Source organism: Bos indicus x Bos taurus, chromosome 22, assembly GCF_003369695.1.
Source record: "Bos indicus x Bos taurus breed Angus x Brahman F1 hybrid chromosome 22, Bos_hybrid_MaternalHap_v2.0, whole genome shotgun sequence".
NCBI classification, from domain to species: domain Eukaryota; kingdom Metazoa; phylum Chordata; class Mammalia; order Artiodactyla; family Bovidae; genus Bos; species Bos indicus x Bos taurus.
In genome coordinates this window covers 24,667,396-24,693,472 of record NC_040097.1, presented here as the reverse complement: position 1 = coordinate 24,693,472, position 26,077 = coordinate 24,667,396, and the positions used below count along the sequence as shown (strand labels likewise).

Here is a 26,077-nt window from a genome sequence, read left to right as displayed (position 1 = left end):
TGGTGTTGCTAAGCAGATCAGCATCTGGTTGTCAACTTGCTACTGTCAGGAGAGCTAGACCGTCTTGGAAAGCAGAGTCGAGCTATGAAAAGAAACCCAGATTCCTAATGGATACCATCTAGGCATTTGGATTCTGGCACGCTGATGCCTATAGAGAGAGACCTTGGCTCTTTTAGTTTTGTTGGCAGTAATACCCCTTTCAGCTTAACTCAGTCATGGTAAGGTCCTGCCATGTGTAAGTGAAGAGACCTGACTGGTACCTCTTACCCAGTAGAGTAACCCACTGGGACTCTTGGGAACAACACCAATTAAGAGGCAAGTGGATTTAGAGGACTTTGCCAAGGATGTAAAAATGGAAGTGTCAGAAAATGGGAGGAGAACCCACACAGTTGCTTGTACAAAGAGCTGTCGGTCAAGGTGAATATATTTTATTTTCTTAAGTAAGTCTGGGACCAGAAGTCACCTTTGCATACTGACCATGCATGCAGCCTCCTTTTTCTGTTGAACTTGCTCATATGCAATCCATATAATCTACTTTCCATCATTTTATTTGTTTTAAAACCACTTCTTAAAAATCAGCAGTTCAAAGGGAAATGCCAATAAGGCATTTTCCTTAACAGCACTGGATCTGAAGAAGTGAATTTTAATTTAAAGATGTTTTATCATAATGCCCTCAAGCACTGTATTCTTTTCCTCCTGGGCTTATATCAGTTTATTTGAAGACCACTTCATTTTGTCACTTGTACTTTTTGATTTCATAGTAAACTAACTTAATAATAATGTTGTAGCATCAATAATAATATTGATCACTTACTCCATGCTGAAGACTCCTTTAAGCTCTTTGTATGCAGCTAGCCTGTGAGGATGGCAACCATTGTTAACCCCATTTTAGAGATGAGTAAGCTAAGGTGTTGAAAGACTGAAATGTGCCCAAACTCATACAGCTAGTAAGTGACAAAGTCAGGTCATTGAGCTCACTTTTATAGGATTCTTTTTTTCTATTTTGTACACACATATGGAAAAAACTAACCTTCAAAGGCCTAGGTTTTATGCTCTCTGACATTCATTTTATGTGACTTTTAATTTCTTAGTCCTTCAATGATGTCTTACTTCTCTGTATATCACCTCTAAGTCAATAATTTACAAGACCTCTCATTAGCAACAGGTAATAACTCTTTTTTTCTGGGCAACTCTGATGACCAGTCTCTCTAGCCATCTCCCCTCCCTGTTAAAAGTGATTGCCTTCCATGCATCATTTTGTGTGATTTCTGAAACATCACAGCCAATATTTATCCTCGGTTGCTTAATAAATACAGTGAGCACAGCAGCCCTAAGTATTTTGTGAGAACCACTCCTTGATTTCTCAGCAGTAATGAATCTGTCGACCAGAGGAGCAGCCTGGAGGGATGCTATTTTTTGTAGAATGGGATGAAAAATTTTGCCCATAAAACAAAACCAGAAAATCTGGGGTTTCCCTCAGTGCTGTTGCCTGATTTTTCTCCACTCCGATGGCTTTAATCTCTATGATGGTTATCTCTCTGCACCATGACAGATGCAAATAATTTCTCAAGTGACTGTTAAGAGATCCAGGCTTAGACCAGTTCGGATTTTTGATAAGCATTAAAGTAGGCATACATTCCTTTACAGAAGTGTTTCTTACAAATGCCAAAGCAAGACATACAATAGATGATAAAGTCTCATATCTTTCAAATTTAAATTCTTTGTAAAACATGTGCAAGTCAAGCTCCCTCCTACTCACTGAGAGGAAATTGTTTTTACCCACAACACATCTTTTCTGAACTGCCAACTGAAAAATAAATATGACAAAAAAAAAAAAAAAAAAAACTTCATGGGAAAACTATCCTAGAACCTCTTAGCTTATTAGTAGTGAGGAGAAAGCAGAGCAGTTCTTGGTAATGAAGTCATTCTAGCAGTTGCTTCCTGTGTAAGACCTGCCTTTCTTAGCATATAACGAGTGTTCCTTGACAGAAGAGTTTTCAGTCACTGTCTGATTTTTTGGAGTGAAGACAGAAGTTTCTTGGCTGTTAATTTTCTCAAAATGATTGTTTCAACCCTTCAGTCCTGTCTGACTCTTTTGCAACCCCATGGACTGTAGCCCACCAGGCTCCTCTGACAATGGGATTTTCCAGGCAAATCCTGGAGTGGGTTGCCATTTCCTCCTCCAGGGGATCTTCCCAACTCAGGGCTTGAACCCATGTCTCCTGCATTGCAGGCGGATTCTTTACTGCTGAGCCACTGGGGAAGCCCCCTTTAAGTGGAGGCAGTCTGATTTTCTACCACTTAGGATAAAAGAGCTGGAATATTTTCCACCTAATTTTTGGTAGAGTCTCTCCATAATCTAACCTGAACTGACCAATTAAATGAACCTGTTTACCTAGACACCTGACTCAGAGGTTAAAGCGTCTGCCTGCTATGCGGGAGACCTGGGTTCGATCCCTGGGTTGGGAAGATCCCCTGGAGAAGGAAATGGCAACCCACTCCAGAATTCTTGCCTGGAGAATCCTATGGATGGAGGAGCCTGGTGGGCTACAGTCTGGGGTCGCAAAGAGTCGGATACGACTGAGCTTCTTCACTCACCTAGACACCATGATGGGTTTAGAGATGTGCTCTTGATCCATTTTAGTTCTGTTCCATAAAAGTCTTCCTTTCTCACCTCCCAAGGTTCCTCTTCTTTCCCCTCCCCAAGCTATGAAAAAAGGCTTAGTTTTACTACCAAGACTCCTAAACATGTAGGATATGAGTGGGGGCAGAAGATGACAATAATAAACATCTACATCTTAGGGAAATCAGTGAACTAAAGTAGATGGGAATGGGAAAATTTAATTCAGATGACCACTATATCTACTACTGTGGCAAGAATCTAATAGAAGAAATGGAGTAGCCCTCATAGTCAACAAAAGAGTCCAAAATGCAGTACTTGGGTGCAACCTCAAAAACAATAGAATGATCTCAGTTTGTTTTCCAGGCAAACCATTCAACATCACAGTAATCTAAGTCTATGCCCCAACCACTAATGCCAAAAAAGCTGAAGTTGATAATTTCCATGAAGACCTACAAGACCTCCTAGAACTAACACCAAAAAACATGTCCTATTCATCACAGGGGATTGGAGTGCAAACGTAAGAAGTCAAGAGATACCTGGAGTAACCAGCAAGTTTGGCCTTGAGGTACAAAATGAAGCAGGCTAACAAAATTCTGCCAAGAGAATGTAAACAGTTTTGTTCAACAACATAAGAGATGACCTAACACACAGACATAACCAAATGTTCAATACCAAAATCAGATTGATTACATTCTTTGTAGCTGGAGATGGAGAAGAGATGGAGAAGAGAAGCTGTATACAGGAACCAAAGACAAGACCAGGAGCTGACTGTGACTCAGAATCATCAGCTCCTTATAGCAAAATTCGGGCTTAAACTAATGAAAGTGGGGAAAACCACTAAGCTAGTCAGGTACAACTTAAATCAAATCCCCTATGAATATACAGTGGAGGTGACGAATAGATTCAAGGGATTAGATCTCCTAAACAGAGTGCCTGAAGAACTGTGGTTCATAATATTGTATAGGAGGCAGCAAACAAAACCATCCCAAAGAAAAAGAAATGCAAGAAGGCGAAGTGGTTGTCTGAGGAGGCTTTATAATACTGAGGAAAGAAGAGAAGTGAAAAGCAAGGGAGAAAAGGAAAGTTATACTCAACTAAATGCAGTTTCACAGAATAGCAAGGAGAAACAAAAAGGCTTTCTTCCATGAACAATGCAGAGAAATAGAGGAAAACAGTTGAAGGGGAAAGACTAGAGATCTCTTCAAGAAAGTTAGAAATATAAAAGGAACACTTCATCCAAAGATGGGCACAATAAAGGACAAAAATGGTAGAGAACTAACAGAAGCAGAAGAGATCAAAGAGAGATGGCAAGCACACACAGAAGAACTGTACAAAAAAGATCATAATGACCCGGATAAACACGATGGTGTGGTCACCCACCCAGAGCCAGACATGGTGGAGTGTGAAGTCAAGTGGGCCTTAGGAAGCATTGCTGCCAATAAAGCTAGTGGAGGTGATGGAATTCCAGCAGAGCTATTTAAAAATCCTAAAAGATGATGCTCTTAAAGTGCTGCATTCAGTGCATCAGCAAATTTGGAAAACTCAGCAGTGGCCACAGGACTGGAAAAGGTCAATCTTCATCCCAGTTCCCAAGAAGGGCAGTATTAAAGAATGTTCAAACTACCAGAAAACTGCACTCATCTTCCATGCTAATAAAGTTATGCTCAAAATCGTTCAAGTTAGACTTTAGCAGTGTATGAACTGAGAACTCCCAGATGGTCAAGCTGGATTTAGAAAAGGCAGAGATGATAGAGAAAGCAAGAGAATTCCAGAAAAAAAATCTACCTCTGGTTCATTGTCTCTGCTAAATTCTTTGACTGTGTGGATCATAACAAACTGTGGAAAACTCTTAAAGAGATGGGAATACCAGACCATCTAACCTGTCCTGAGAAACCTGTATACAGGTCAAGAAGCAACAGTTAGATCCTTATATGGAACGATGGACTGGTTCAAAATTGAGAAAGGAGTATGATGAGGCTGTTTCTTGTCACCCTTTTTATTTAACTTATACACTGATCACATCATGTGAAATGCTGGGCTGGTTGAGTTATAAGCTAGACTCAAGATTGCCGGGGGAAATATCAACAACCTCAGATATGCAGATGATATCATTTTGAAGGTAGAAAGTGAAAAGGAATTTAAGAGCCTCTTGATGAGTCTGAAATAGGAAAGGGAAAAAGTAAAACTCAATATTAAAAAAAAAAAAAACTAATATCATGGCATCTGGTCCCATCACTTCATGGCAAATAAAAGGGGAAAAGGTGGAAGCAGTGACAGACTTTCCCAGCCTATTATACAGAGTGAAGTAAGCAAGAAGGACAAACACCAATACAGTATACTAATGCATATATATGGAATTTAGAAAGATGGTAACGATAACCCTGTATACGAGACAGCAAAAGAGACACTGATGTATAGAACAGGCTTATGGACTCTGTGGGAGAGGGAGAGGGTGGGAAGATTTGGGAGAATGGCATTGATTTTCTTTATTTTTTAAAAATTATTTAAAAATTATAAAAAAAATAAAATAAAATTGCATGTAATTTGAAAAAACAAACAAACAAAAAAATAATACACAAAACATACAGAGACAGAGGCAATACTGAAACGTATATTTCTAAGTGCAAACAAACACATCTGAGAAATGGATTGGAAGTGGAAACATACGTATCTTGTAGAAGTTTCAGTCTAGAGGTTCTGTTGATACCAATTCCCTCTGTATTACAGCCCTGGCTGAAGGTAGAATTTAAAAAAAAATAAAAATAAAAATAAAACCACTGAGTATGGTAACTGCAGCCATGAAATTAGATGATTGCTTCTTTGCAGGAAAACTATTACAAACCTAGACAGTGTGTTAAAAAGTGAAGACATCACTTTGATGAGTCAAGGCTGTGGTCTTTCCAGTAGTCTCATATGGATGTGAGCTGCTGCTGCTGCTGCTAAGTCGCTTCAATCCTGTCTGACTCTGTGTGACCCCATAGACGGCAGCCCACTAGGCTCCTCTGTCCCTGGGATTCTCCAGGCAAGAGTAGAGTTGGACCATAAAGAAGGCTGAGTGCCAAAGAACTGATGTTTTCAAACTGTGGTGCTGGAGAGGACTCTTGAGAGTCTCTTGGACAGCAAGGAGATCAAACCAGTCAATCCTAAAGGAAATCTACCCTTATTACTCATTGAAAGGACTGATGCTGAAGCTGAAGCTCCAATCCTTTGGCCACCTGATGCAAAGAGCTGACTCATTGGAAAAGACCTGGGGAGGATCAAAGGCAGGAGGAGAAGAGGACGACAGAGGATGAGATGGTTGGATGGCATCACTGACTCAATGGACATGAATTTGGACAAGCTCTGGAAGATGGTGAGGGACAGGGAAGCCTGGCATGCTGCAGTCCATGGGGTTGCAAAGAGTTGGACAGAACTTGGCAACTGAACAACAGGGCGGCTTGTGGTGGTTTGCAACCTTGAAGAGAGGACCTATCTAAAAAAAAAAAAAAAAAAAGCCAAAGGGATTCAGGAAGATACAAGAAATAAAGGGAGACACAGATTTCCTTTGACTTTACTTGGACCTCTGGGTCAAACTATACCTAAGTCTGTTATCCTTTTGATTCCTCAATTATATGATCTTATAGCTTCCCTTTTGCTTATACCAGTTGGGTTTCTGTCGCTTGTGATACAGAATTCTGACTCATAATTGTGTAATTTAACCTGATTTAAGTTTCCCCTTCTGAATTTATGCTTAGAAAACGTCTCTTTTTGTAAAACTGAGCATGCAGATTGTAGCATTGTGCTTGTCACAGAAACCCACATTTCATTGGTAAAAGAAAAACACATTTCATGGTGGGAGGGCTTCCCAGAGGCTCATTTTGGGCATACGTTGGAGCTCCTTGTGGTGGGAGTGTGGGCAGTTCAGCCCTTTGCGATAGTAGAATGGACACTGGATGAATGAGGTTGTGTCATTTAAAACTGATGTGATCATATCAACAATGAATGCTAGTTCATACAATATTTTGTACTTTTTAATAGTTACATTTTCAGGTGTAAGACTCATTTATCCATTCAACATTTTGAAATCTCAACTCCATGGATGAGAGTAGTTAACTTTAAACAAAGGAGTGGCTATACCTCTCAACTGTTTACAAAGTGTATTGGCTCCCTGTTGCCTAGAAAAAGAAAAGTCACATTTTGGTCCGTCTCAGTCAAAGCTTAACCTGCCTTTGAAGCCATAGTTCCTGCCATACTTTCTCAGAGAGTTTGTGTGACAGTCATGCTGTGTTATTGATCTCTTACCAAGCCTGGGCACCGCTACTCCCTGCAGCCGCCATTGCCTCTGCTCACCTGAATTCCTTGGATTGGATGCACTTCTTTGGGTACTCATTTTTCAAGATATGGATGAAGTGAAACTTAATCCATGACCTGCTGTTCACATTAAGATCAAACCCTCCTTTAAACCCTGAATGTATTTTTTTTTTCACATTCCTCTTACTAGACTTCTCAGATCATAAAAAAGTTGATTCGTATTTTCCCCTTTATTATGCTGTGAGGTGTATCTCTTTTATCTTCAGTGCCCCAGAGAAACTAACTAGGTCCATTCCTCTAGCATATTCTGTTGTGGCATCACTTATTTCTCTACAATATTTGTCACGATTGGAGTTTTATAGTTGTTTGTGTGACTTTTGGATTAATTTGTTTCTTCTTTACTACATCAAAAGCCTAAAAGGGTCAGGATCAAGATGAATTTTGTTTGCCAGTGTAACCCTCTGGCCTAACATAGTTCCTGACACGTGACGGGTGCTAAAAAATAATCATCGAATAGACGGGTAAAATTTTGTCAAATGAATGAATGAATATGTATTCTCCTTCAGGAATATTAGTAGTTAAAAAAGATAAACCAAAAGAAGATAATACTTTCATCTAGTGGAGACAGCTAGTAATGTCAATAATAGTGGAATTTTAGGATGAAGGGCTACTTAAAAAGAATGTTTGAATTTCTTCTTACAGAAAAATTGAAGAAACTACACAAAGAACTTTTTCCCCACCTGAATCACTGGAGAGTAAGTTGTAAACATAGAGGCCATTCATTCCCCAGAACTTTGGAGTATACTTGACCTAAATGAGGACATACTCCTATATAACTAGAATATAACCATCAGCATCACGAAGTTAACATTTATAAATGACTATCATTTAATTCATAGATCACATTCAAGTTTTGTTCATTGTTCCATTAATGTCATTTATAGTGAATGGATCTAATCTTGGATCACACGTTGCATTCGATTGTCCTATCTCCTTTTATTTATCTAAATACATTTAGTTAGCTTGACTTATAAAACAGATTACTGTAGTATGTAGATCTTCATTTGAACTCTTGCCCTAGGCTCTGCATATGTTACTGGTGGGATTTTCTCAGATTTCCCTATCTACACCACTCCTTATGTAAGTCCCCAAATTTATCATTATCTTGAACTCTAGAGACAGCTCAGAGATAATTTTCAAATTCTATGCATTGGAGAGGATTGGATGTGTTTGTCCATTTAGTAACCATTGCCATCTGCTTCATAATCACACAGCCTTGTGGATTGTCAGGGGACTCCTGTGTGCAGTGTCTTCTTTTGGTTCAGGTCTGATGGCAGTTGACAGTTAAAGCTTGGCTTTAAGCATGTTGCCTTTTCCTACTCCAGGGAATCTTCCCAACCCAGGGATTGAACCCATATCTCTTGCATCTACTGTACTGGCAGGCAGATTTTTTACTGGAGCCACCTGGGAAACCCCAAATAACAAAGTTAATACGGTTAAAAAATGAGTCTGATCATTTAGAGTTGCCCAGGTTATTGTTTAATTATCTGTTCACAAGTTGGTGTTGGTCTGCAGTATACAATGGTGTTTTGTGCCACTTCTTGCCTGGAGAATCCCAGGGACGGGGGAGCCTGGTGGGCTGCCGTCTATGGGGTCTCATAGAGTCGGACACGACTGAAGCGACTTAGCAGCAGCAGCAGCAGCTGCAGCAGCAGCCCTTCTAATGAGTTCTTGTGGAATCTCAATTTAGACAGTGTAGCATGTAAGTGTTTCCAGAATGGAAACTCTTCCCATTCCAGTAAGGAGCTAGCTGATGTTAAAGCACTGTCTCCACTCTACTCTCCTCCTGCTGTCCCTTTGATCATACAGTTTTTTTTTTCTTATCATAAAACCGATACATGTTTATAGAAGGAAAGAAAAAGATAAGCGAAGAAAAGAAAATAACAGCTCCAGAAATTCTACCAGGCAGACAGTCACTGATTACATATCAGTATATCTTTAGAATCACTTGGGGAGCTTTTAAGGAATAACAATGGCTATGTTTCCCTTCAAGAGATTCTGATTCCAGTGGTCAAGAGTGCACTTGGGCAGGGGTCATTGTATGGGTCTAATGTTCAGGCAAAAACAATAGATCTGGGCATTTAGTATGTATATAAAATGTATATTTTACCAAAATGGGCATTCTATAATGCAGTTTTATAACCTGATTTTATCATTCAACAGTTTATTACCAACATCTTGCCATAGAAGGATGAGTTATCTAAGCAGGATGTTTTCACCCAGGCCAAGGGACAGAGCGGGAGTGGGGATTGAGGATAGGGGAGGAAGCAGAAAATGCTTCAGAAAGCTCACTGGCGCCGAGAAAACAGAACCACACTTGGTTTGGATTATGACAAATGAAACAAAGACCGGAATTCTCTGGCTATAAAGCTGTGATTTTCAGTGGAACTGTCTCTAAATAATTGCTTATTAGCCATAGACATAACTGGAAATTCTTCCAATTATTTCTCATTCATTCCTTCTTTCAGTCAACATATACAGAACACTACTTAGGGTATACTACTAGAGATATAAAGATGGATAAGATTTTGTTCTTCAATTCAAGGAGTTTATAATCTCAGAAGAGCTGAGACATGTACAAACACTTTCATGTGTATTTATTGAACACTTATTCTGTTCCACCTCATGCGAAGAGTTCTGGGAGGGATTGGGGGCAGGAGGAAAAGGGGACGACAGAGGATGAGATGGCTGGATGGCATCACCGACTCGATGGATATGAGTTTGAGTGAACTCTGGGAGTTGGTGATGGACAGGGAGGCCTGGTGTGCTGCGATTCATGGGGTCGCAAAGAGTCGGACATGACTGAGTGACTGAACTGAACTGATTCTGTTCCACATACTCTTCTAGGCACACTAAATAAATTTCCTCAATAAATGTTCCTCACTACCTGATTAAATCAGTAGTATTATTACCCTTTTCTAACCACGAGGAGACTGAGGCCTGAGAGGTTACATTGTCTGGCTCCAGAGTTCAAGCTCTTAACCTGTATACTCTGCTACATCAAAGAATATGCCAAAGGACCATATGTACCATAGTAAGGTTCATAAAGGAGGAAATGATGAATTCTGATGTGAGGAATGAGGAAGAGCTTCAGGAAAGACTGTGGAGTCAGACAGATTATTTTATTTTATAAGGGAAAATATCATAAGTAGGGAAGATATGTAAATACTTGCCATATATAGCCATAGTGCTGTTTGTTGGGAATATTTTGTTTCTTCTCTATGTCTCCTATGTCTTCATAGCCCACAGAAGCTGCAGGAAGACCAACTGAGTTAGTCTGGTAGCCACTAGAGTGTGGATCCATTCATGCTTCAGTACCAGGTGGGGCAATGGAGCCCCCATGGATGCATTGGAACTCCTGCATGGGAGAAAAGTCACACTGGCGCCTTTTGATTAGGGGCAGATAAAAGTGTGCACAAAAGGAGGGTATCATCACCTCAAGGTCCTTCTCCTAAAGGAAGACCACTGAACCAAGAACTGAGAAGATGGTACTCAGGTGAAAATCCAATTTGTTGTGAGATCTGAGGAAACTGCTCGAGGAGTTCTGATCAATACACTTACTGAGAGAGAGATTCCAGAATGCCTGCTGCTACAACCCACATTGGTATAGGTGCCCTGGCTGTCTGGAAGAGGATACTGGTTAGAATTTACTGGACTGTCAAGCAGAAATAAGCACAGAAATATATCTTGCCAATAGAGGGGCAGAAAATCACATGGTGAGGATTAGAAAGTAGACTACTCCTGAAGAGTGTTCAAAGAGTTTTTACATACACTGATAATCTTCTTTAACAGGGTGAATCCTGGCCTTGGTTCTGTGAACATATAGATGGGTTTGTTTATGCATGTATAAAAGTAAGAACTGTAAAGATATGAGTTTCGCTGTTAAAATGCTTTGTATCAAAGGAAAAGCAAGATCTTGCCCCAAATAGGTTTAAAAATTAAAGAAAGCTTGGCTCATAAGAGTTCAAAGTCTAATATTAGAAAGACTTCAGGCTTGGTTGATTCAGTACCCAAGGAATTTGGTTATATTAATTAGTGTAGGAAATGCCGTGTGCCATGTCTTTGTCATTTGTGCCACTGTAACAGAATGTCATAAGCGGAATGACTTAAAATCAACAGAAATCTGGAGATTGCAAGTCCAAGATGAGGATTCCAGCATGGCTAGGTTCTGTTGAGGGGTCTTTTTTGGGGTTGCAGACTGCCAACTTCTTATACTTTCACAGTGTTGAAAGACAATGAGCTCTCTGGCCTCTTCTTATGAGGACACTAATCCTGTTCATGAGGGCTTCACCCTCATGACTTAATTACCTTGCAAAGACGTCACCTTGAGTACCATTACACTGGAAGTTAGATTTCAGCATATGAATTTGGGAAAGACACAAACATTCAGTCTATAATAGGCTACAACAAACTAGTTGTGAGATCTCAAGGGCATCATACAATACAGCAGTACTATTCTATGCAAGTGGAGGCTTCTACTACATCCATGGACCTTGCCTCCTTTTATGCTATAGTCCTGCCATCTTGAACATGGCTTCACACTCATCCTGGCACAATCTATTCTACAGTGGAGAAGCAGAAGGTTGTGAAGGATCAAGCAGGACATTTTCCAGCCCAGTCCCAGAAGCTGTAAACATCATTTCCATCCATAACCCACTAGTCAGGACTCAATTGTGTGGCACTGCCTAACTTCAGGAGAGGCTATCAACTATGGTTTCCTTGGTGCCTAGGAAGAAAATCAAATGAATTTGGTGAGTTTACCATCTCGATCTCATGAGTTCTTTCCATTTTTCTGCTTTGACATTCTCAAAGTCTTCTGGTAGCTACCTTCTCTGATAGCAACATGGCTGCAGCAGTTCCAGGTGTCACATCCTGTCGCCATGGCTGAGGAAAGAAAGGAAATTGTCTCTGTTTTCGGCTGTCTCCTTTGAATGAGTACACCTCTTCCAGAAACCTCCCAGCAAACCTTGCCTCACTTCTCATTGACCATCAGTTGCCCCTACCTGCATATATCACTCAGAGAAGGCAATGGCACCCCACTCCAGTACTCTTCCCTGGAAAATCCCATGGACGGAGGAGCCTGGTAGGCTGCAGTCCATGGGGTTGCTAGGAGTCGGACACGACTGAGCGACTTCACTTTCACTTTTCACTTTCATGCATTGCAGAAGGAAATGGCAGCCCACTCCAGTGTTCTTGCCTGGAGAATCCCAGGGACGGGGGAGCCTGGTGGGCTGCCATCTCTGGGGTCGCACAGAGTCAGACACGACTGAAGCTACTTAGCAGCAGCAGCAGCAGTATATATCACTGGAAGGTGAATGAGATTCCTCTTTGACAAATCAAGTCTGTTGTTGGAGCTGGTGAGAGGGGACGTGTCCTCTGAAGCATGGAGTTGCCTGTACAGTTGGATTGCTAAAAATTTCAGGGTTCTATTAGAATGCAAAAGAGGGAAATGTTGCTGATTACATGAACATCAGTGTCTGGTGTATTTATTCTGCATATTCGAGAGGGACTAGATAGGTTTCTCTGGGAAATGACTGAGAAGGGCAGTAAGGAGAAAGGTTAGTGATATGGAGTTCTGATGGGACTGTTCTCCTTGTCCCCTGCCCTCTAATAAATTCTTCCTTGCTTCCAGCATTGCTTTTGCAGAAACTGGCAAAGGACTGAATTTCTCATCTGGATTAACAAAGGGTAACAGAACACACATGGAAGCTGAGGCTATAGGAGAGATGGGAACGTGGCAGAAGACATTGGGAGGGCAATGTAATTGTGAGTTAAAGCTGAGGTTGTCTAAATCTCAGATGAAGACAAGTCTCATCAGCAGCCATGCAGGCAACAAGAGGACAGCTGTGGACTTTAGGGGTTTTTTTTTTTTTTTTTTTTTTGGGCTGTGACTGGTCTTAATTGTGGCCCATGGGATCTTCAGTCTTTGTTGTGGCATATGAGATCTTTAGTTGTGGCACGTGGAATCTTCAGTCTTCATTGGGGCATGCAAACTCTTAATTGCATCAGGTAAGATCTAGTTCCATGCCCAGGGATTGAACATGCGTTGGGAGCATGGAGTCTTAGCCACTTGACTTGATCCACTTCCCTGGATCACCGGGGAAATTCCAGAAATTGAAAGTAACACTAAGGAAAACACCTTAGTGTTTTTAAGGAGGAGGCTTAGGATTTGTGGAAATCTTTGGGTAGTTTTAATGTGCCATTTACTAACTACAAGATACATGTTGATTCTCCACCACTACTTTAATAAAATAAGACACAAAAGTGAAGAAATTTAAGGTTGTCCAGGAGGGTGAATTTCCAAAGGTCTGGATGGGAGCTGTGGCTAAGTTGAGTGTAATTTACCCCCTAGGAACTAATGCAGTGATGTTCTTCTGTCAAGGAAATTTCAATGCTGAACACTTCCAATGGTCATCCAGTGAAGTGGTGACAAACCCAGAGTTCTCTCCAGACAAATGTCCCAAAGGCTTTGATGTGCCTGTGAGTGACCAAAGCATGTTCCTTGGGAGGTTCTGTGATGTAGAGGTTAAAAGTATGGTTTCTGAGGTCAGAGAGTCCCGGGTTCCAAGTTCCACTCTACTTCCAGCTCTTTGACCTTGGGTGGCTAACACAACCTCTTTAATCTCATCATGTATCCTCTAGTAGGGTCATTATACAGTTTCTAAGAGGTATTTAAAGTAAAAGCACTACAGCGTTCCTGGATGGTAAAAAGTGCTTAATAAATTCCAGCTGCTCTTGTTACTATAATTTAGTTTATAATACAGTAGCTACAGTGGTAGAAACAGAGATGCATTTTGTGGATTACATAAGGGTGAATAAAGTCACACATACAGCACAGTGGAAGAAGACACCCTCAAACAACTTTTTAAGAAGACTATATTGTCAGCTGTCTAGCATGGTTGGAAGCCAAAATAGAGGACATAGTGCCCTTCTTGGGAAGAGGAGCTCTGCTTTTAGAGATACTTGACATTTTTTGGTGTGGGATTTTAATGAGCACACATGGTGATTTTTGTCGCTATGCATTTAGCTAAATGTATTTTAAACAATTCCTAAGAATTTATTCAAGTAAAACTTCTATATGTGTCTAGATGAAAAGGTTGATCTACCCCTCATTCATTCATTCATTCATTCATTCTCTGTCTACCTGTCTATCTCTGTCCATCCATAAATTCATCCATCCTTTTATCTATCTCTGGCACTGAGTAATGTCCATGGTTTATAAATGAGAAAGAATTTCCTGACCTCACATTCCTTGCAAACTATGAGGGAGAAATGCAAGGATACTGAACATTAGGGTTAAAGTATTCATGGAGTGCTTGAAAGCAGCATAGGAGGGTATTCATTCCAGATTTGCCGTGGGCCTAGAGGCTTGGCATGCTCCTCAGAGAAAGCTGCAGTTCATTGCTCTTCAGAGTGTGGTCCTTGAAGTCAGCACCTCATCATCACCTGGGAGCTTGGAAGAAATGCAACATCTTAGACCCCACTCCTGATCTTCTGAATCAGAATCTGCATTTTGACAAGACCCTCAAGCAATGTGATGCCCATTAAAGTTTGTAAAAGATTTCTATGAGTTATTCATCAGGGTGCATGCATGCTCAGTCATATCCACCTTTTTGCGACCCCATGGACTATAGTCTGCCAGCCTCCTCTTGGCCATGGAATTTTTCAGGCAAGAATACTGGAGTGGGTTACCATTTTCTTCTTCCGGGGGATCTTTCCAACCCAGAGATTGAATCACATTTCTTCCATCCCCTGCATTGGCAGGTAAAAAAGCATTTTTTTAACCACTAGTGCCACCTGGGGAGCCCTATAGTACCTTGGTCAGGGGCAACCCTGTAAGTGGTCTTGTCAGTAATGGTCAGATCCTTAATCTAATAGGGTATGGCATGCCATGAAAAGATGTTCATTAGGGAGGTGGTGTGGTCACATTTGTTCTTTGTTTTATTTTCAGTATTTGTATGTTAGTATTTAATATATTTCTTTTCTAGTTGAAGTATGGTTGACATACATTAGTCTCAAGTGTACAACAAAGTCACAACTGGACAGCAATCTTGATTTCAGCTTGTGTTTCCAAATCGGGAAAGGAGTACATCAAGGCTATATATTGTCACCCTGCTTATTTAACTTATATACAGAGTACATCATGTGAATTGCTGGGCTGGATGAAGCACAAGCTGAAATCAAGATTGCTGGGAGAAATACCAATAACCTCAGATATGCAGGTGACACCACCCTTCTGGAAGAAAGTGAAGAACTAAAGAGCCTCTTAATGAAAGTGAAAGAGGAGAGTGAAAAAGGTGGCTTAAAACTCAACATTCAAAAAACTAAGATCATGGCATCCTGTCCCATCACTTCTTGGCAAATAGATGGGGAAACAATGGAAACAGTGAGAGACTTTATTTTTGGGGCTCCAAAGTCAATGCAGATGGTGACTGCAACCATGAAATTAAAAGATGCTTGCTCCTTGGAACAAAAGCTATGACAGCATATTAAAAAGCAGGGTCATTACTTTGCTGACAAAGGTCCGTCTAGTCAAAGCCATGGTTTTTCCAGTAGTCATGTATGAATGTGAGTTGGTCTAAGCCCCAAAGAATTGTTGCTTTTGAACTGTGATGTTGGAAAAGACTCTTGAGAGTCCCTTGGACAGCAAGGAGATCCAACCATTCCATCCTAAAGGAAATCATTCCTGACTATTCATTGGAAGGACCGATGCTGAGGCTGAAACTCCAATACTTTGGCCACCTGATGTGAAGAACTGATTCATTGGAAAAGACCCTGATGCTGGGAAAGATTGAAGGTGGGAGAAGGGGATGACAGAGGATGAGATAGTTGGATGGCATCACCGATTCAATGGACATGAGTTTGAGCAAGCTCCAGGAGTTGGTGATGGACAGGGAACCCAGGCATGCTGCAGTCCATGGGGTTGCAAGAGTCGGACATGATTGAGAGACTGAACTGAACTGATACATTACAAACAGATCACCGCAATAAGTCTAGTAGCCGTTTGTCACCACATAAAGTTATTACAGTGTTATTGACTTTATTTCCTATCTGCACATTACGTGGTTGTGACCCATTTGCTTTAAATATGAAGTTTTACTCTAGGCCCATTCATGTTATCAAAAATGGCGAAATTTCATTCTTTTAAATGACTGAAGAATATTCCATTGTATATATACTGCATCTTTCTTATCCATTCACTTATCAGTGGATATTTAGAGTGCTTCCACTTCTTGGCAGTTGTAAATAGTGCTGCAGTGAACATAGGGGGGCCTCTCTCTCTTCTAGTTAGTGTGTCTATTTTCTTCAGATAGATACCCAGAAGTGAAATTGCTATATAATACGGTAAAGTTCTATGTTTAGTTTTTCAAGAAATCTCCACACTGTTCTCCCTAGTGGCTACATATATTTACATTCTTAGCAAAAGTGCACAAAGATGCCCTGTTTTACATATACTTGCTAACACTTATATGTTGTCTTCTTAAAAATTATGTTGTCATTTTACTGATAGCCATTCTGATTTTCCTGATGATTAGTGATCCTGATAATCCTTTCAGGTCTCTCTTGATCATCTTTGTGTCTTCCTTTGAAAAATGTCTATTCAGATCCTCTGCCTCCTTTTTAATAGGATTTTTTGATATTGATTTATATGAGTTATTTGTGTATTTTCAATATTAACTGCTTCTTGAATGTATCATTTACAAGTATCTTCCATTCAGGAGGTTGCCTTTTTGTTTTGTTGATAGCCTCTTTCCCTGTGCAGAACTTTTTCCGTTTAATTTGATCCTACTTGTTAAGTTTTGTTTTTGTTGCCCTTGCCTGAGAAGGCGTATCAAAAATATTGCTGAGATCTGTGTCAAAGAACATGTTGCCTGTATTTTCTTCTAGGATTTTGAAGGTTTCATTTTATATTTAAGTCTTTGATCCATTTTGAGTTTATTTTTTATATATAATGCCAGAAAGTGGTCCAGTTTCAGTCTTTTGCATCTGTCCAGCTTTCTCTACACCATATATTAAAGAGACTCTTCCCTCACTGTATAGTTTTAGCACCTTCTCATAAATTAATTGACCATATAAATGTGGGTTTATTTCTGGGCTTTCTATTCTGTTCCAATGATCTGTGTCTGTTTTGGTGCCAATACTACAGTTTTATTATTATATCTTTGTCATATAGCTTGAAATCAGGCAGCATACTTCTAGCTTTGTTCTTCTAAAGATTTCTATGATTATTAAGGGTATTTTATGGTTCCATACAAATTTTAGAATTATTTGTTCCAGTTGTATTAAAAAATACAATTGGCATTTTGATAGGGATTGCCTTGAATCTGTAGATTGCTATGTGTAGTATAGACATTTTAAACATGAGTTTGAATAAACTTTGGGAGTTGGTGATGGACAGGGAGGCCTGGCATGCTGCAGTCCATGGGGTCACAAAGAGCTGGACATGACTGAACGACTGAGCTGAATTGAACTGAATTGATTTCTAGTATCCTCATTTTTTAACATTATTTTTTTCTTTTCTGCTACTACAGTTGTGTGATTTTAACTACCCCATCTTCCACATTGCTCATTGGTTTTTCTGCATCCTCTAATATACTGTTGGTTCCTTATAGAGTATCTTTCGTTTCGCTTATTGCATTCTTTAGATCAGATTAAAAAATATTTTTTAATCTCTTTGTTGATTTTCTCACTGAGTTTAGCGAACATCTTTGTGACTATGTGAATTCTTTGTTTCATAAATTGGTTATCTCCATTTTATTTAGTTCTTTTTCTGAGGTCTTTGTCTTATCCTTTCATTTGCAAGGTTTTCCTTTGTCTTCTCACTTTGCCTAACTCTCTATGTTTCTACGTATTAGGTATATTACCTACAATTTCCTAGTCTTGAAAGAGTGGCCTAAAATAGAGTGTGTCCTGTGGGGCCCGTTGGCATAATACCTCTTGGTCACCAGAGCCAGGCGCTCCAGGGGTGGCCCTTGTGTTTGCCTCTCCAGTGTGGTTTAGCCACAATTGCTGTGGGGACACTGGTGGGTGGGGTTGGTTCCCAGGCAAGGTGGCTGCAAACTCAGCCTTGACTGATACAGGTTTATGAAGTGTATCTTGCTTTGCTTCATGAGGTAGTAAGTCTGGTCTTTAGGTGTGCTGAGTTGGCGCTCTGCACACGACTCTGAGGTGAACAAAAGGCATATCCCCTTTCCAGCCCACTTGTACCTCAGATGCCACCACATCTGTTCTTTCTGCCTAAAGTTCTGTGCATAATTGAAATGCAAATAATGGCTAAGATTATTTTGCTGTGATGCGTTAGGTACTCTGCTAAGCAGTGTAACATCTTGGAAATCCTCACAAAAGCCTTGCCGGAAAGGTACTATATTAATACTTACATTTTACAGATGAGGAAACTGAAAGCCAGAGTGAAATACTGGATTTGACCTCGGGCCATCAACAGATGCCATGGCTTTTGTAGTCTATGAGACTTCGACTTGCTAGTCACTTCTCCATGCGACCGAGTTTTATCAGCTGTGTGACTGAGATGTAGTTTTGATAGGTAGAGGGAATTACTGGGTACAGAGCTCTGTGTGCTCTGAAAAGCAGAGGTACTTAAGATCAAGAAAGAGGAATGTGATAGTATAGTGATGATGAATTCTTATTCTTTCCTGAAAAATGGAGCAAAAAGAACCTTCCCATGCCTCAATTTGTGACATTGTTTATCTTCTGCTTATTTGATGATGTTAACTCTGTTTTAAAATTCTCTCAACACATCAAGCTTCCCTATTTATTATTTATTATGATTTTAACCTGTGCTGTACCTCTCTTTGGAAATGATCCTTCTTTTCTCTTCCTTTTCCTTACCCAGTCAGGGTATCTTTTCTCAGGGAGAGTAAAAGTCCTCAGGGAAGATTGTTCCCACCTGCTAACCTAGGTAACATGACCCTGTAATCACCTTTAAAAATACTTTTGCTTCTCTGTCATGCAACACTGATGGTGGTTCTGTGTGAAGGAGACCGGCAGGGGGCGTAATACTTAAAAACAAAAAAGTGGTAATACAAGATAAAGGGAAAGGGGGCGTCTTGGTCATTCAGGACATCAGGAATGTATCAACCCTTGGGCAAAACTGAAAATTCTGGACTAGATAAAAAGAGTTCATCAGAAAGCACAGGATAAGTAAGGCAGTGGAAAAGAAACACAAACTGGATTTTTTAGGCTTCCCTGCTGTGATGCAATCCTCAGACATCTGTCCTGGCCAAAGCGTTCATCTTCTTCATCCAGAGATGGATGCTGGAGTTAGAAAACCAGATGGAAATAGATCAATTCTTAGGAGCTCTGTCCCTGGAAGAGTGAAGAGCACACCTCCAGAGGTGTCTCTGCAGCCCCTTTCTGTTTCACCTTTTCTTAGAGGGCAGCTTGGTTGCATCCTTTTTGTTTCTGTGACTTAGAGAGAGTATCTGTGGCTTTCTGGATCATTTTCCTACCCATCATTATTTGCTCAGAGTGCTGACTGATCAAGAGAAAAATACTAAAACCCAATTTTTGTGCTAGGAATATGACTCAAAAATGGCAGTTTGTGTGTTATTTGATATTAGGTTCTGCCCTTACGTTACATATTCCTTACAAATAACCTTTTGTAAACTGGAACCACTGACTGTCAATTTTATGAGATACACTGCTCAGAAGTCTTTTGAGCATGCCACCATTTAAAAAAATTTTCTGATCTGTCTTACTGAGTTTAGTTTTAGGTTGTGATTGAAACTCTTAATTAATCTCTGCAAACATGGAGATGTGGAAAGGAACTCAGCAGAAAAGCAATTAAAGGACTCTCTCTGATTGTTTTTCCCATTAACCAAGTCTATTGAAATCACTAAGCCAGCTGTGGAGAGTCTATTTAATAACTTTCTTTTCATTTCCTGATTTCTTACTCAGTTTCTCCTGCACTCCTCATTCCTGGGCAGCCTGGCTTCATTGTTTGCTATTTCCGCCCATATGCTACTTTAAAATAATCACATGTGGATTTATGTTAAAGTCTGCCTTTAGAATTGATTTCCTTGGCCAGCAGTTATCATTGATGGAAACCAGTATAACAGAAGACTGGGATAAATGATGAAGGGAGATAAGAAATACATCTTCCCCTCTCCAGCATACAGTTCAATAAGGTACTGAAATTATAAATTTTATTATATATATATATATATATTTTTTTTTTTTTTAATTAAAGATAATCTTTGCCCAAAAAGGGCCCTCGCATGGTGAGGCACAAGAGGGCAGTGTTACGTTAAATTACATTAAATTAAACTTCATGAAGATGTGATTAGTTGTGGAAACATGAGGGTATTAGATGAATCATGATGCTGGAAATGAGACTTTGGTGCTAATGGCAGTGAGAACTTGAATAATGCAAGAGGAGAGATCGGAATCCATCTCCCAGTGCTCAGGTCCACTGGCCATGCTCCATGGTATCAGCTAGTAGATTAATCTGAGAGGAGATGGGAAACTGGTCCTCTGCAACTTAGCCATAGCAGGGACTTTGCAGGCCATGCTAACTCTTGAATCTATTTTTAATTACCCTTGGGTTTTTAAAAGTCATGCTTATCTTTTTAATTTGATATTGCCTTAGAGAGCTCTGGAGAGAGCGTACAGCCAAGAAAAAGCTGGGGGGTGGGGAAGATTGACATGACAAGAAACTTTATTATTGCAAAGGTTTGTATCCCAGTATTCTGGAGTCAGTGGACTTCAGGCCTTCTTGTAACCTTATGGGCTGCTGAATATTTGACCTAAATATTTGACTCCAAAGCCAAGAAGTGTTTGTGTTTCAACTTCTATAAGGTGGTAGCCAAGGGATATGATTGTCCTTCAACGAAGCAGACTTCCTTGTCTTTGCTCTGTGCTCAGTTGCCAGCCTCTTTTTCTTTTAATAACTTCTGCATCTCCTCTGGATATCATGACTGTGTCTTCCTCCCACAGCATTGTTCCTCCCACCCCTGGTTGATTCCTCCACAAGCCGTTGCTCTGTGTCTTGCGCCTCATTTCCACATGTATAGAAACTGGTTAAAAATAAAACTGTAAAACTTACATGTGAAATAAAATCAGCAAATGACCATAATGACAAGTGAACTTGCTTTTTAATAAATGGTAAATAAATGCTTGTCACTATGATTCTACCAATCTATGACATGAATGATACTGAAAATGAGTCCAACTTCTCAGAATGTTAAGGTATCTTCAACATCAAAATACCCTTAGGCTTCTATTTTTTTCAAATTTTAGAGAGATTTACTAAAATTAGGTCGACTCCACACCTGAAACTAACACAACATTGTAAATCAACTATCAGGAATCAGTTCAGTCGCTCAGTCGTATCCAACTCTTTGCAACCCCATAGACTGCAGCATGCCAGGAAATCAACTATACTCCAATAAAAATTTAAAAACAAATTAGATTAACTGTATAAATGCATTTAGCATTCAAGCTCAGATACCTTTGCAAGTGAAAGGTAATGCTATTAATAACTACATCAGGACAACAGGAATAAAGCTGGACTATCATAACCAAATCAGGATGTATGGTCATGCTAATAAAATGTACATGCTTTGTTGAAGCAATAAATTCAGATTTGAAATGCAAGGAGACTGTCAAGTGAAGCTTTATGACATGAGCATGCAGTGAGAAATGATTGCAGAAGTTGTGAAGAGGAAAATAAAACAATTGGATTTCCCCAATTATATTAGAATAGAAGCTCTATTTTTATGCTTTTTGTTATCACTGTCTCCAGTACACAAACAAGAAAACCATGCCCATCTCAAGACCTCAGTTCCAATACCTTAGAATTTACTAATGTCTTCTGGAGCTCTTTCGTTCAGGCCAGTTTTCATAGCACTGAAATCTGGGTGGGGAGTTTTCCTTTAGTTTCTTAATACCTGTTGAGTGATGTTTGCAGGTCCTGTTTGGGATGTAGCTGGGCCTGGGAAGAGGGTAACCTTCAAATATCCCCTGTTCAGGGTAAGACCACCGGAACCCTCTTTCCTGGTGCCACAGCCTTTTTTCTGCACTACATTCTGATTGCATTGTCCTTTTGGAACAAAGAAATCTGTCTCATTCATCATTGTCAACAATCTGTAAGGACAGTGGCTGGCACATAATGCAATGCCCTTGAATTAAAGAGGGAAATAAAACAAAGGCTTCAACCCCTTAAAAAGTTAAAAAGGAAAGGGCTACGCAACACAGGTAGATGTTCCTACCAAGTTCCCACCAAGGAATACAGAAACATTTATTGAGCTCTGACTCTGTGCCAGGCCTTGCTAAGCTCTTTATATTTTGATTCCATTTAATCTTTACAACAGTCTTAGTCCTAATTTATAGATGGAGAAATTGAGGCTCAGAGATTTTAGATAACTAGCCAGAGATCATATGACCTCTAAGTCAACTTAGACAAAGGCAAAGGTTTCAGACACAGTTGCTGAAAGAATTGCTGAGTATTCCTCATATACATGAGGTGTGGACTCTCAAAGGTGAGTGAGGGCCATTGCTATGCTGTGCATGACAGGGAGCCATCATTAACCAGAAACTCTGTGATCCTTTCCTTCTAATAAAGACCTAAAAAATCCATCATGCCACTTACCTCGTCTTCCTCTGCTCTCAGAGAATCTTTGTTCCAGTCAGTATGGATTCCAGGTGACTTCTCCACTTTTAAACGATTTCTCCTTGGAGAGGTCACTTGAGCTACTTAAAAAAAAATCCAATACTGACCTTTCAAGTACCACTTGCCGCAACAAGTAATGCTTGTGGAGTTGGTGCAATGGGTTTTGAGTGGTTAAGAAAGATTTCCTCTAAGTGGTAGAAAGAAGCAGTTTACTTCTCTAGTTGGTACTGCTGGTGAATTCCAGTTGCCTGTGACAACCTCTCCATGGAAACTTCCTCAAGGCCAGGTACATTTGCCCCATTTCTTTGTCTCACTGTTAGATTTAATAGGCAGTGATCTGCCTTCCAAAGTGCTGGTTGCTCACACCCCCCTGCTGAGTCACAAGCAGCCAGCTAATAGGGCAGATTCTAGTTTTTTTGCAAAGGTTCTTGCCAGCTCCTTAGACACCATTCTGCAATATATTTTTGGCAGATAACAATGAAGGAAATACAGGAGTTGGAATGGTTTCTTCAATATGATATTTAACAGCACAGATATCTTAAAAGAATGAGCACAATGTGTTTGGTATTGGGCCACAACGAAATCGATTCTTTGAAACAATAACATCAGTATTTTTAGCCTGCTCTGAGTGTGTGTTTTTGAAACCCCCTATTTAGGAGGGGTCTATGCCACCTCAAGCGAAGAGCTGACTCATTGGAAAAGACCCTGATGCTGAGAGGGATTGGGAGCAGGACGAGAAGGGGACGACAGAGGATGAGATGGCTGGATGGCATCACCGACCCGATGCACATGAGTTTGGGTGAACTCTGGGAGTTGGTGATGGACAGGGAGGCCTGGCGTGCTGCAATTCATGGGGTCTCAAAGAGTCAGACATGACTGAGCGACTGAACTGAACTGAACTGAACTGAGGAGTTAAGATTTTATGGTTAAAGCTTCCTGTTATTTAGAGGATGAAGTGTTGATTTTCCTGTACAACATACATTCTCTTCCCCCTCAGGATGAGCTAGCTGCTGTAACAAACAGCCCCTCAGTCCTATTAAATGCTTACCTGCATGTCCACTGTGCTTTGACTGGGGCTTGTTCTCAAACAGTCTCTCAGAGACCCAAGATGAGGGAGGTTTCATCTTAACATATGCTTCCTTGATCACTGCAATAGTCAGGTGGGAACAAGCAGAATCACAAATAGGCCCCCACAGGTTCTTCCAGAAGCAACACTAGGTTACATTTCTAGGCCAAAGCAAGTCATTTGTCCACATCTAAATTCAAAGAGGATGGGAGGTACAAACTCATCCAATTCCCTGAAGTCAGAAAGCTAAAAATACTTGATGAATCGCACCCCATGCCTTCTTTTTTCAACAAACTTTTTATTATGAAAATGTCTACAGGAAGAAGTTGGCTTGGATCAGCTGCCCTTTTTGGATCAACTGATATTGCAGGGAAATCTGGAAATACTTTCTTTCATATGACCAGGGAAGGTAGTGGACACCATGGTTGACCACTCACAGAATAGGTGGTCATGGTTGTGGATCCCAATTCCAGAATTGAGGACACTAGGCAAAGGAAAGCACCTGGGTCCTCTCCATCCACCTACATAGTAAAAAAAAAAAAAGGTAGATGAATGAATGCCGGGCTGGATGAATCACAAGTCGGAATCAAGATTGCCCAGAGAAATGTCAACAACCTCGGATATGCCGATGATACCACTCTAATGGCATGAAGAGGAGCTAAAGTGCCTCTTGATGAGGGTGAAAGAGGAGGGGGAAAAAGCTGGCTTGAAACTCAACATGAAAAAACAAAGATCATGGCATCCAGTCCAATCACTTCATGGCAAATAGATGAGAAAAAAATGGAAGCAGTGACAGATTTCATTTTTTTTGGGGGGGGGACTCCAAAATCACTGTGGATGGTGACTGCAGCCGTGAAATTAAAAGACGCTTGCTCCTTGAAAGGAAAGTTATGACAAACCTAGACAATGTATTAAAAAGCAGAGACATCACTTTGCTGACAAAGGTCTGTATAGTCAAAGCTATGGTTTTTCCAGCTTTTTCTCACAGATGTGAGAGTTGGACCATAAAGAAGGGTGAGCACTGAAGAATTGATGCTTTTGAATTGTGGTGCTTGAGAAGACTCTTGAGAATCCTTTGGACTGCAAGGAGATCAAACCAGTCAATCCTAAAGGAAATCAATCCTGCATAGTCATTGGACAGACTGGTGCTAAAGCTCCAATACTTTGGCCACCTGATGTGAAGAGCTGACTCATTGGGGAAGACTCTGATGCTGGGGGAGATTGAAGGCAGGAGGAGATAAGAACAGAGGATGAGATGGTTGGATGGCATCACTGACTCAATGGACATGAATTTGAGCAAACTCCGGGAAATAGTGGAGGACACAGGAGCCTGGATCCTGCAGTCCATGAGGTTGCAGAGTTGGACATGACTTCATGATTGAACAACAGCAAGAAATTTTAAGTGTCCTAATGCCTGTATGAGACCCTGAGACCCTGAGGGATTGTTCAGCTCACTCAGGATAGGGCAAGGTCAGAAGTGCTAAGTAGGGTAAGAGAGAGAGAGTTGAAGGGTGTTACTTTTCAGATGAAGGAACTATTCCCTACAGCCAGGGAAAATTAGCAATGACTTTTCAGAGGTACTATTAACTTGATAATGAAATGCGCACAATACTGGCACTTAAAAGACTAGAGTTTGATTCTTGGCTGCTCTAGTTATCAGCTGTGTAACACTGGCACTGTCTAAACTCACTGTCTCCAAAATGGGAGTATGATAGTTTGTGCCTCCTCAGGACATGGCCTGGAAAAGAGGCACATTTTTAGTATAAGGCCCGCTGCTGCTGCTGCTAAGTTGCTTCAGTCGTGTCCGACTCTGTGCGACCCCAGAGACGGCAACCCACCAGGCTCCCCCGTCCCTTGGATTCTCCGGGCAAGAACACTGGAGTGTGTTGCCATTTCCTTCTCCAATACATGAAAGTGAAAAGTGAAAGTGAAGTCGCTCAGTCGTGTCCGACTCTTCGTGACCCCATGGACTGCAGCCTACCAGGCTCCTCCATCCATGGGATTTTCCAGGCAAGAGTACTGGAGTGGGGTGCCATTGCCTTCTCCGAGTATATGGCCTAGCATGAAACAAAAGCTCAATGAATGGCAGATGTCATTGTTTTATTGTTTTTAGAGCTTTGTTTGAAAAGTTCCACCTGGAAAAGAAATGTGACATCCTTAATGACATTTGTGAATGTGCTAAGGATACAGAAAGATGGTGTGACTATAAAGACACCAGTGTTAGTTCTGTGGAAATGGTGGAGGAAGGGGGGTCTCTGTTTTTGTGTGATGGGCAGTAGCCTCATGGTGGGTGGCAGCTGCATTGTGTCATAGCCAGTTGTGTGCCCAGAACTTTGTGTTTCCTATTGAAGAGGATAAAGAGACAACTAAGGAAAAATAGACATGAATTATAGGGGAAACGGCACTGAGT

General features: G+C 40.6%; 1 long non-coding RNA gene across 2 annotated transcripts in view; it reads right to left on the bottom strand.

Annotated features, from left to right (window-relative positions):
- The window catches only part of LOC113880880, a 30,176-nt gene extending 7,284 nt beyond the window's left edge, over positions 1-22,892 (bottom strand). The window contains exons 1-3 of one of the 2 annotated variants that reach the window (XR_003507860.1): positions 22,581-22,891; positions 11,735-11,857; positions 9,762-10,225 (exon numbers count right to left, since the gene is read on the bottom strand). This is a non-coding gene — a long non-coding RNA (uncharacterized LOC113880880). Of the gene's footprint in view, positions 1-9,761; positions 10,226-11,734; positions 11,858-22,580 lie in introns of those variants that run through there. The other variant, XR_003507862.1, reaches the window with a different exon arrangement.
- Between the last annotated feature and the right edge of the window lie 3,185 nt (positions 22,893-26,077).